Source organism: Narcine bancroftii, chromosome 9 (assembly GCF_036971445.1).
Source record: "Narcine bancroftii isolate sNarBan1 chromosome 9, sNarBan1.hap1, whole genome shotgun sequence".
Classification (NCBI taxonomy): domain Eukaryota; kingdom Metazoa; phylum Chordata; class Chondrichthyes; order Torpediniformes; family Narcinidae; genus Narcine; species Narcine bancroftii.
In genome coordinates, this window is record NC_091477.1 from 36,187,046 (window position 1) to 36,198,106 (window position 11,061).

Below are 11,061 nucleotides of genomic sequence, written 5' to 3' on the forward strand. Positions count from 1 at the left end.
TTGGAATGAAAAAGTTTGAAAACTACTGTTTTAATCGTACCTCATTGACTCGTTATGTGAATGGTTTCATAACTCCAAAGGAAACTGACCAATGATCATTTTTCTGAAGCCAAATATTTCAGTAACAATTGGGTCTAGAGCAGTGGTTCTCAGCCTTCCCTTCCCACTCATAGTCCACCTTAAGCAATCCTTTACTAATCATAGAGCACTTATGGCATAGGGATTACTTAAAGTGATATGTGAGTGAAAGGAAAAGGTTGAGAACCACTGGGTAAAGTATAAATTTAACTTTAATTTCTGTGAATTAAAGTTTAAAATTAAAATGAATGAACTATCAGACTCCTAAATAACAGATTAAATCAGAGACTTGTTTGTGGACTCTTACTTTGTACATTATTTATTACTGAATATTTTTTTCTGTATTGCACAGTTTGTTAACATTTCCTGTTTTGGTTACACCTTTCTTTTATATACGTATCTTTTTCTTGACTTAGGTTTATCCTGCCAATTAATAGAAATCCTGCCTGGCCTGCAGATAAAAGAATCTTAGGGTTGTATGTGATGCCATGTACAATATGTACTCTGGCAATAAATTTGAACTTTGAACTTTGATGAACATTTCAGCTCCTAAATTTGAATTTAAAGGAAAAATATGTTAACACTATAGCATGATATAAGCAACTATAGCAACATTAAATCATAATTTATTTTGTAACTAGCTGATGAATCAGTCATTTCCTGTACAGAGTTTGTAATTCCAAGGTTAGGTACAATTTCATAATTAATAAACCATTCCGAAATATGTACCTAAAATAATACACTATTCTATACAGGCAGCAGCTCGTATAGCATGCAGATTAAGTGTACGAACCAAATTTAGCCTCATTATTTTTGGGCAACATTTGGGCACACTAAAACCAGTCATGTGTTAGTAACACATTTTAATAGGTGGCAAATGTAAGCTAAGTTGGAGGTAAGGATGAGTTGGCATTGGCTCCTGTAATCAACTGGTGCACTCCTGTTGCTGGAAGCTCCACAAAAAAAAGTACTTGATTTATCTTTAGCACTTCCCTTAAGATATTAAAAATAAAACAGAAATTGTAAGAAACTGGAAAATTGGAGTAAGTAGAAACAAAGAGCTGCAAATTAGAGGGAATTTAACTGAAGTGAGTGAGTATCGAATTTAAGATGGGTGCCATCGCATTGGCAGATCAAGAAAAAAAAGCTCAGAGGGAGCATTGGAATAACAATTTAAGAAGCCCAAGTGTAAAGAATAATAATGAGAGAGCTGCTGAGGTTTCAAAGTCACAACCAAAGCAGCACGTTTTAACAGGCTATGAAGGATATCAAAAGCTATACACTTCACCTTTGTTGTCTCAAAAGAGCTATGAGTCAGGCTCGTACCATGTTGCTGGATTTGTGACTTATTAAGGAAGTTGTAAGATGTGCCTTTCATCTCTCGCAATGCACTCTCTATAATCTTTGAAAGAATACATTAAAGCAGCCAGAGGGAATGAAAATACAGTATTTGTCAGACAAATACTGTATATATCTGTTTCCATAGTTATAACCTGTTTTGTGTTGGCTGGTGAAAAAAAGTATTTTACTGAATACTGTTGAAACATCTGTTTATGTCTGCTCCCAGCTATTTCTGTGGATGTGAGTTAATCTTTCTGTAATGTTTCATAAGTTACTGACCCAAGCTATGTTGATTATTTCTGGATTACTAATCCAATAAATTTGTGCTAGACATTTTTATAACTAGAATCAACCAACAAGATGAAACATGTTTTGTGTCAAACTAAATGTGTTTTTCAAAACCTTATTCACTATGTTTTTTTAAAAAAAACTCTCCAAGCTTGATCAACCTCATCTGTTTATAAAATATTAGGTAGGTGTGTGTGAAGTGCTGCTGCTTTGATCTGGGACTAACGCATTAAATGGTGAAGAGCAATTACCTGCTTTTTTTCCAACTGTAGACCAAATATGATTGCCTGTTACTTGTCTTTTCTTTAGAGGAAGCATGAACACTTGAGTGTTTTCCATTAACCTGCAAAGTGCTTGAGTTTTCATGCCAGTGTTAAAGGATCGTTCTCAAACTCAATCAATGAATATTTTGTCAATTACTCTTCAAGCCTGCAGGAATGTGAATGCACAGAAACTTTATAACACAGACACTACAAGACATCCCTTTGCACAGAGCCCCATGGAGGGAGATTACCCCTTTTACACTGTCATTGAAAGAGGGGAATTAACCATCTTTTAACTGCTTCACTTACCTGTGTGAACATATCTAACATGGAGATGGGAGGTTATTTTCATCCCGGTAATTACCTGGCAAGGTAGATGGTATCGGAGCCGATGCAAAACGCATCGGCTCCTGACCCAGCTTTAAACATAGGTCGTTCACACACCAATTAAGAGTAAAATGGGTCATAGAAACCACTTATGTCTACTATTAGGTAAAATGTAAAATAGGTACCCTATTTGATGACATATAGGACCTCCCCCCACCATTTTTACCATGAAATTTTAGGAAATATTTATTTTAGTGTATGTTCGGGTACCCGGTAAGTTGGCAAATGGGTTCCTCCTGTAAACCCCCTTGTAGGTGGCATGTGCGTGTGTGAAGTGCTCATTCAATTTACTTGGGGGGGGCCGTTCTCATTGAACAAAGGCTCAGCATAGAGCCTAATCATCGAGGCCTAGCGCTCACCTCAAAGCAAGTGATTGATTGCACCAGTGGCATGTACTACAAACACAGCTGTTGTTCTGCTGGTGGGAGCAGCCATTTTCGCACTTCTCATGGGGCAAGTGAGCGGAGGCGGCTGCTCCAGAAAGCACAGATCAAGAGAAGGAAGGTGGTCCATGAAGCTGCAGGCCCACTTTCTGGACAGCCACAGGACCTCTGCGGACTTCTTGAAGCTGGGTGAGTAGTTTGAGTGCTTTGTATTTTGGTGCCCAAAATGGTGGCACCAAAATGTCACCCTCGCGTATCAGACCCGAGATGATTTTTTCTGGGAAAAAAATGGGGGGGTCCTATATGTCATCAAATATGGTAAGTCAGCCATTTGCTTCAACAAGTCTATATTAGTGTTACTAATCCACACAAACCTACAACTTAATTTCTCCATGTTGAAACAATCACAAAGAAGGCCCACCAGCAGCTATACTTTGTGAGGTGTTTGAGGAGATGTGGTATGTCACCGAAGACTCTCGTAAACTTACTGTGGAGAGCATTCTGACTGGTTGCATCACTGTCTGGTATGAAGGCGCCAACTCTCAGGACAAGAATAAACTCCAGAGGGTTGTTAACTCAGCCTGCAACATCACAGGCACCAGACTTCACTCCATCAAAAACATCTACATGAGGTCACGTCTTAAAAAAGCAGCCTCTATCCTCAAAGAACCCCACCACCCAGGCTACACCCTCTTCACTCTGGTACCATCGAAGAAGTAGTACAGGAGCCTAAAGACGAGCACTTAGTGGCACAAAATACCAAATTTTGTGACTTATTTATGAGAGTAAATTCTGCTGCTGATTCTTAGTTAGCTTTATTAACTAATCTTTATTTATTTCTCAAACAAATAATTTCTGGACATGGTCAGTGGGTCAGACAGCATCTATGGGTAGAAATGATCAGTTAACATTTCAGGTCTGAACTCTCTCAAGCCTAAGATAGCAGAGGTGATGTTACATACATAAAGGAGGATAGAATAGATGGGAGGGGCCCAGAGGTAACAACATATAGGCCAGTGGGTATGACAGGTGGAGAGATGGTAGAGAGGTAATCCATGAAGAAGAAGGTGGAGTTACTGAAAATTAGATACATTTCTGCAGCTTCTTTGTTTCTCTGTTCTTCTTTACATATATATTGTTTTCCTTTCCCATTTGGCTTCCTCTTAACTACAAAAATATCCTTAATCTGTGTTAATCAGGATTGCTATGCCAGTTACTTTGGTTTGTCTTTGCAATAGCATGTCCCTACTTTAATCACTTAAGTTAAGTAAGGTTCTTTTGAAGTCCCTGCCCACCACCCCATGAATGGAAACATTATCTACATTTAAAATTACATAAAAATGTAATGCTCCAAAGACAATTTAAAAAATCTGTTGAACTGGAATCTGAAATAAAAACAGAAGATGCAGGAGATGCTCATCAGGCAGGCAGCATTTGTGGAGAAGGAAACGGCCAACATGTCCAATCATCTTTTATCAGAGCACCTTTCCCAGCCCCTTGTTTCCTTTCCCCATTTATTCACCTCCTATTTCCTGCCCCATTTCTCACCCCCAGTTTTTCGCACTCATTTCCCATCCACTGTTTCTGGTCCCCATTTCCCACATTTCCTTCCCTTGTTTTCCACTTCTAGTTTCCCACCTCATTTCCCATCCGGTTTCCTACACCCAGTTTCTTGCCCCATTTCCCATCCTTAGTTTCTCATGTCCAGTTTCCCGCCCAATTTCTGCTCCCTGTTTCTTGCCCTCAACATCTTACATAAAACAATTAGCCCTTACCTTTGCATGTTTTGATGTGAACTTTTCCTGATGAACAGAACCTCTCAATGTTGGTGTTCTTCATGTAAATCCTTTTTGGACCTTTGTCATTACCATAATGTCTTTTTCATTATTTGGAGATCAGAGGAATTAACAATATTTCAGCTGTGGTTTAACCAAGATTCTACATATTTAGCATAACTTTTCTTTCAAATCTTATTGCTCCAAAAATGAACCATGACATTTCATCATCCTGTTGTCTTTCATTACTTTTAAGGATTCCTTGATTCCTCTGCTTCTTGATTCCATTTAATCATTAACTTTTCAAAGAGCGTGTTAAAATATCCTTCACCTGCATTTCTCCATGTTGAAGGCATGGATCATGTGCAGCCATATGGAATTATCTTGAATTGACACTTTGGTTGGCCCAGACATAAATGCCAAAAGACTGGTTCCTGTCCAATACACTATGTTCCATCTTTAAGTGACAATTTTGCATGCTATTTTCTATTTTGTATTCATGATAACCACCCAATTTAAATTTTCAAATTGATTTTCCAATTCTATTTATTTGTTTATGTAAATTTATGATAATGCAGCACCAGTTTTCCCTTTTCCAGTTGAATGATGCTGATTCAGATTTCAGATTTATTGTTAGAGTACATACATGACATCACATAAAACCCTGAGATTCTTTTTCCTCTGGGCAAGGCAGAATTACCACTTATTGGTAGTGCAAATGAAATTGTACTCAAAGTACAAATAAAGAAATGTAAACAAACTGATAGTGCAACGCAAAGAGAAAAAAGATTAAAATGCTAAAGTAAGAATCCTTAAATGGGTCCCTGATTGAGTTTGTGTTTGAGCAGTCTGATGGTGAAGGGGTAGTTGCTATTCCTGAACCTGTTGGTGTGAGTCTTGTGGCACCTACACCTCTTTCCTGATGGTAGCAGCGAGAACAGAGCATATACTGAGTGGTGTGCATCCCTGATGATTGCTGTTGCTCTTCGATGGCACCATTCCCTGTAGATGTTCTCGATGGTGGGGAGGGTTTTGCCTGTGATGTCCTGGGCTGTGTCCACTATCTTTTGCAGGGCTTTACACACAGGGGTATGGGATCCCCATACTTGACCATGATGCAGCCGGTCAGCAGACTTTCCACCACACATCTGTAGAAATTTGCCAGGGTTTCCATTGTTATACCAAACCTCTGCAAACTCCTGAGGAAATAGAGGCACTGACGTGCTTTCTTCATGATGCTAGTGTGCTGGGTCCAGGAAAGGTCATCCAAGATGGTGACTCCAAGAACTTAAATTTGCTCACTCTCTCCATCACTGGATCATATATCTCTGGTTTTCCCTTCCTGAAGTCAACAATTTGCACCTTAGTTTTGGTGACATTGAGTGCGAGGTTGTTGCTGGTGCACCATTCAGCCAAGTTTTTAATCTTCCCTTCTGTATGCTGAGTCATCGACCCTTTTTATACAACCCACTACCATGGTATCGTCAGTGAATTTGCAGATGGTTTGTTGTTGTCTTGTGCCACAATCATAGATGTAGAGTGAGTAGACCAGGGGGCTAAGAATGCAGTCCTGTGGTGCTCTGTACTGATGGAGATTGTGGAGGAGATGTTCTTACTAATCCTCACTGATTGTGGTCTAGAGTTGAGGAAATCCAGGAGCCAATTACACAGTGGTTGAGTCCCAGGTCTGGGAGTTTGCCAATAAATTTTTGAGGGGGTGAGGGTGTTGAATATCAAACAGTAGTTGATAAAGAGCATGTTTGCTGTCACTGATCACCCTATGTAATCAAGAATCGGACAACATTGTGCTGATATTTTGGAGATTTTTTTTTTTAATTACTGTCCGGGAAACCAGTGCTTTTTGCCAACTTGGCAGCATGAAGAAAATCCTTGGGTCATAGGCACAAAGGTGTAGAACTCTAGATGGACAAAATGGGCTTAAAGGCCTATTTCAGTTCTGTGTCACTTTATGACTCCATAGAATGGAAATAAAATTATTGGTTGCTGAGCCTGGTATGTTAAACAATTTATTGTCATTAACAATTTACAATTAATTCATCCATAACAATCTTGGGAGGGTGAATATAAATCAGAATAGAATGTCTACAAAGTTTTCCATGATTTCTACCAACAGATGGAAATCTAACCGCTGAAATCCTAACCACTGAAATCCAATCAGTAAAGCTGATTATAAATATGATAGTCAGTCATTGGAAATGTGTTTGAGAAACTCCTGCTTGAATAAGAAATTAGACATCGGCTCCACCATATCTTTAGTTTAGCCTCAATGTACCAACTGTAAAATATTTACTTTGCTTTTGTAGAATATTTATGGTGAATTATTTAGTTGACGTACCGGAGGTAGTTTAATGGGGTGGAAATTGGGTGACATAGACTCGTGGGCTGAAATGGCCTGTTTCCTTGCTGTTTGACTATGATAATGAACTTTTCGTTGTTGGCAAGGGTTTTGGAAGGATTGCTGCACGAGCCATGAGAAATTTGGCATGGTGCAATACCATCATAGACTTTACAATAACATTTCATGTAATCTTTAAATAAGTTAACTTGGGCTATATTTCATAGATTTACTATTTCTAATACAAGCCTCCACAAAATTCTGGGCTAACATATACCTGACAAAGTAAAATGAGCCATATCCAGAAAGAACTTGGTTTTAATTTACTATTTGCCACGAAAGCATATTTTGCCAATACACCATACATGGTGGTATGAACGAGATCAGGAATTTGACACTCTCTTTCTGTCAGCTTGGCATAATCACATGGCCTCAGCAAGAAAGTTATTTTTTAACAGACTTCACCAGCTGATAGTGTAAGTAACAAGAGGAGACAGAGGTCGATAACCAGGAATAGAAAAGCATATAATTATGAACCCAAGACAATTCTTTCTCTGTGATTAGCAGCCCTAACATTAGAAACTTGACTGCATTAAACAAATGTTCTTTCACATGTGGGGAAAACTTTTTCAAAACATTTGTGATTACCTAAATAGATAATCAAAGTAAGGCCAAGTTTGATTGAAGGATAATAAACCATAGTCAAGAAATCCAGCATTTTGTCTCAATTTACAACAAGCTGTAACTGTTTGGTGTACTTCAATAACTTAGATTGTGACACAGGGACTATTCAATACAATCTTCATTACCAAACTGAATGCTTGTCATGTTGTATAACCAGCTACACCTAGCATTTTCCTATCACAAGCAAAAAAATGTGGTTAATATTAACAACTTTCTAAACTTTCAGTTTAAAGAATGAGAAGAACAAAGAGAAAGAAGGGTTGTTCTCCCCATTGAGTCATTAGCCCTTTTCTCAATGCCGACCTGCCTAGGTTACAGGAAAAAAATTGCAGGGCAAGCTGAACCCAGCAGTGTTTCACACTGCACCATTATTTGCAGGTAATTCTGCTATTTGGAATTTTAAGAAGGTTCCTATCTCCAGCGGTGATGTTGCGAGTGAAGAATTACGTACAGCATTCTGACAGCCAGCTGACTGCACAGTGTCATTTCACAGCTGACAGAGCTTTAGGTATTATGATCTTCATAAACACAAAACCACAATCAGATGAATTTGTCAAATGTTTATTGATGAAATGTTAACAACATCTGTACACTTAACAAAAAATACTTTTTTTGTCATTTTTCGATGGAAGGTCTTCTAAATACTCATCAATTATTCGCCCTGGGCTGCCTCACTCAGAATGTCCAGTTGCCGTGGCGTCGGTGCCTAGGCATGCCCAAAGCACCTCGGCTGAGCAGTTCCTCATGTTGGGTCCCTCCCCCACTCAGGCAGTGGAGCTCAGGCAGCAGGTTAGAGGGCTGTCAGAGAGGGGCTCAGACAATGGGGCGGGGGCTGTCAGAGCACAGGTTGTTAGAGCAGGACTTAGGCAGTGGAGGTCAGGCAGCAGATTGGGGCCTGTCAGGCAGTGGGTCGGGGGGCTGTCAGAATGCAGCTGGCCATGCTGTGAAATTTACCTACCAGACTGACTGATGCACGTAGGCACTAATGTCACTAATTGTACTTGATAGGACTGGTTGCCATTTCACACCACCAGAAGGCAATTAATGAGTTTACTTGACCGGCTGCTTAACTCTGCTTTGAGTAGAGTTGCGAGCCCAGTTGAAATTGACTCGCCCTGCCCAGTTCTTTCTTTTAACACAATTCCTGTGATTTGACCCTCCAATTTGGAGGGTTAACTCATGTGTACGCGGCAGTGTGAAAAGGCCTATTGGGATGATAAGATATTATTTAAGAAAATGCATAGGATAGATCTTATTTTTTTTTTAAATTTAGACATGCAGCACTGTAACAGGCCAATTCGCCCCTACGAGTCCATGCCGTCCAAATTACGCCCCATCTCAGTATGTTTTTGAAGGGTGGGAGGAAACCAGAGCCCCTGGAGAAAATCCACGCAGACGTGGGGAGAACGTACAAACTCCTTACATACAGCGTGGGATTCAACCTTGGTCCAGTCCCAATCATTGGCACTGTAAAGGCATTGCACTAACCACTACGCCAACCATGCTGTCCTTTGGCGGGTCACCACTAGGGCGACCTTTACCCGCACAAAAATTTATCTCGCACGAAACACCGAGGACCCGGACGTCACCCCAAACTAGTATTTTCCTTACTCATTAGCTTAAGGCATTTAAGATATATGCAAAGAAAGCATATACAGGTATTGGAGTGAGGCAAAAGAAACAGGGTCAAAAATTAAAGGAGATAGGTCCAGATTAGTAGATAAATAATGGACTCCTATCCACTTTTATTTCTGTGACCATGAATTTTATATTAGCGCAATTTTTTTTGTTACGGGGAGCTGAAATGTATACATCTGGAATATTGTTTTATTCCACACTAATTTCCATATGCAAAAAGAAAATGATGATTGTTCTGGAAGTCTTTTCCAGCTCTGGATTTGAGCCAGTATCGAGAATTTAAGCCATACTTTAAACCAAAATTGACCAAAGTTCTCATGCCATTCTTTGTATACATTTTAGCTCCCCTCAAGTTTGTAATATATCAAATATAGAAATTTGTAGTGAGATAAAATTCTTAGCACCTTCGTGGAATGTTGGAATGAAAGTGTGAATCAAATCCAGGACTACATTTGGGTGCTGAATGGCACATTTATTGGGTTTCAGGTTGGAAATAGTCCTCAGTTGGTATGGGACTATTTGGTAGATGGAAGTGAGGATGGGGTTAAGTGTTTTGGGACCAGTCTGGGATGTGAGCCTCAGATCACAGTTTAGATCTTAAATGGGAAAGAGAGAGGATATGGGAATTGTAGTTAATCTCGCAAAGTTAGAGGAGAATCAAGATGGTGGAGAGCCAAGGCAGAGTGAGGAAGGTTAACCAAAATTATGCCAGAACCTGAAGCATGAGGAGAAAGACGCCACAGAAATAGATGGGATCATCCAGTACTTGCAGGTTAGTTCGTGGTTCTGCTCAGAGACAACCAACATTTGGTGCTTCTGTGTTTTTCAGAGTTGCTAGAGAGTAATGTGCCAGATGCTAATGGAGATTAGTTTGCTTCAAGACGACCTAACATAATGATTGATAGCAGACATGGTAATTTAATGGCCATTCCTTATAGTATGTAAAAGAGGCAAACTGCAACCAAGAACAAAAGCTGCAGCACACTCAGTACAAGAACACTGACACAAAGACCTTGAGCAAATAAGCACCAACAATTCAGTCAGGAACTGACTGAGTCATACTGGTGTCACTAGGGGGAGCAGACCACACCGGGTGACACTATCAGAGGGGGTGGTATCAAAATGACTGTCTATAAAAAAAAATTGCGCAGTGTTTTAGCAGAAATTTATTATTTTTTTTAATAAAAAAAAACATCCCTGTAGTTAGTTAAAACCACAAAAACATTTTCCGTAATCCCATCTTACATGTACCTACAAGGCTAAAACTCTATGCTAATTTATTTTTTGAATCTTCTAATGCGCTCCCGTCAGAGTTGTCATTTTATGACCCAATTACCGCTGCAACCGTGTCTGCCTGTCCCGCATCGGACTTGCCAGCCACAAACGAGCCTGCAGCTGACGTGGACATTACCCCTCCATAAATCTTCGAAGCCAAGCCAAAGAAAGAAAGACAATGACACTTCAAATCGGCTATAGGCACGCACAGTTGTTTTTGTTTCTGCTGTGCATATAATATTGTAACTTAAAGGTGTAATTTTAATATTGCTCATTGCTTATCTCCTTACTATTGCCATTACATTCAGTGATATACGGGAATTATGGTTTACGAGGAACATGAGTGCAAAAACATTACTAAGGATTCTGTATGGTCTGGTATGGGAGAAGGTCCATGGGAGGTGTGGAGGTGGGTGTGGTGACACCATGAGTTTGGTGACACCAACCCTAGTATCGCCACTACTGAGTCATCATTCCAAGTTATGGCCACCAAATCAGAAAAAGCGCCAAGTTCATTTTCCAAGCATATATCAATGTCAGACATAGAGTTTATTCCAAATGAGAGCCAGAGAACTCTGCAATCTCTTGATCCT

General features: G+C 39.7%; 1 protein-coding gene and 1 non-coding gene across 2 annotated transcripts in view; both read right to left on the bottom strand.

Annotated features, from left to right (window-relative positions):
- Positions 1-11,061, bottom strand: part of stk10 (serine/threonine kinase 10) — a 151,058-nt gene that overhangs the window by 110,013 nt on the left and 29,984 nt on the right. The gene's annotated exons all lie outside the window — the stretch shown is intronic.
- LOC138743743 (U12 minor spliceosomal RNA) lies at positions 9,067-9,183 on the bottom strand. The gene has a single exon (XR_011345047.1). It is a non-coding gene; the product is annotated as a U12 minor spliceosomal RNA (small nuclear RNA).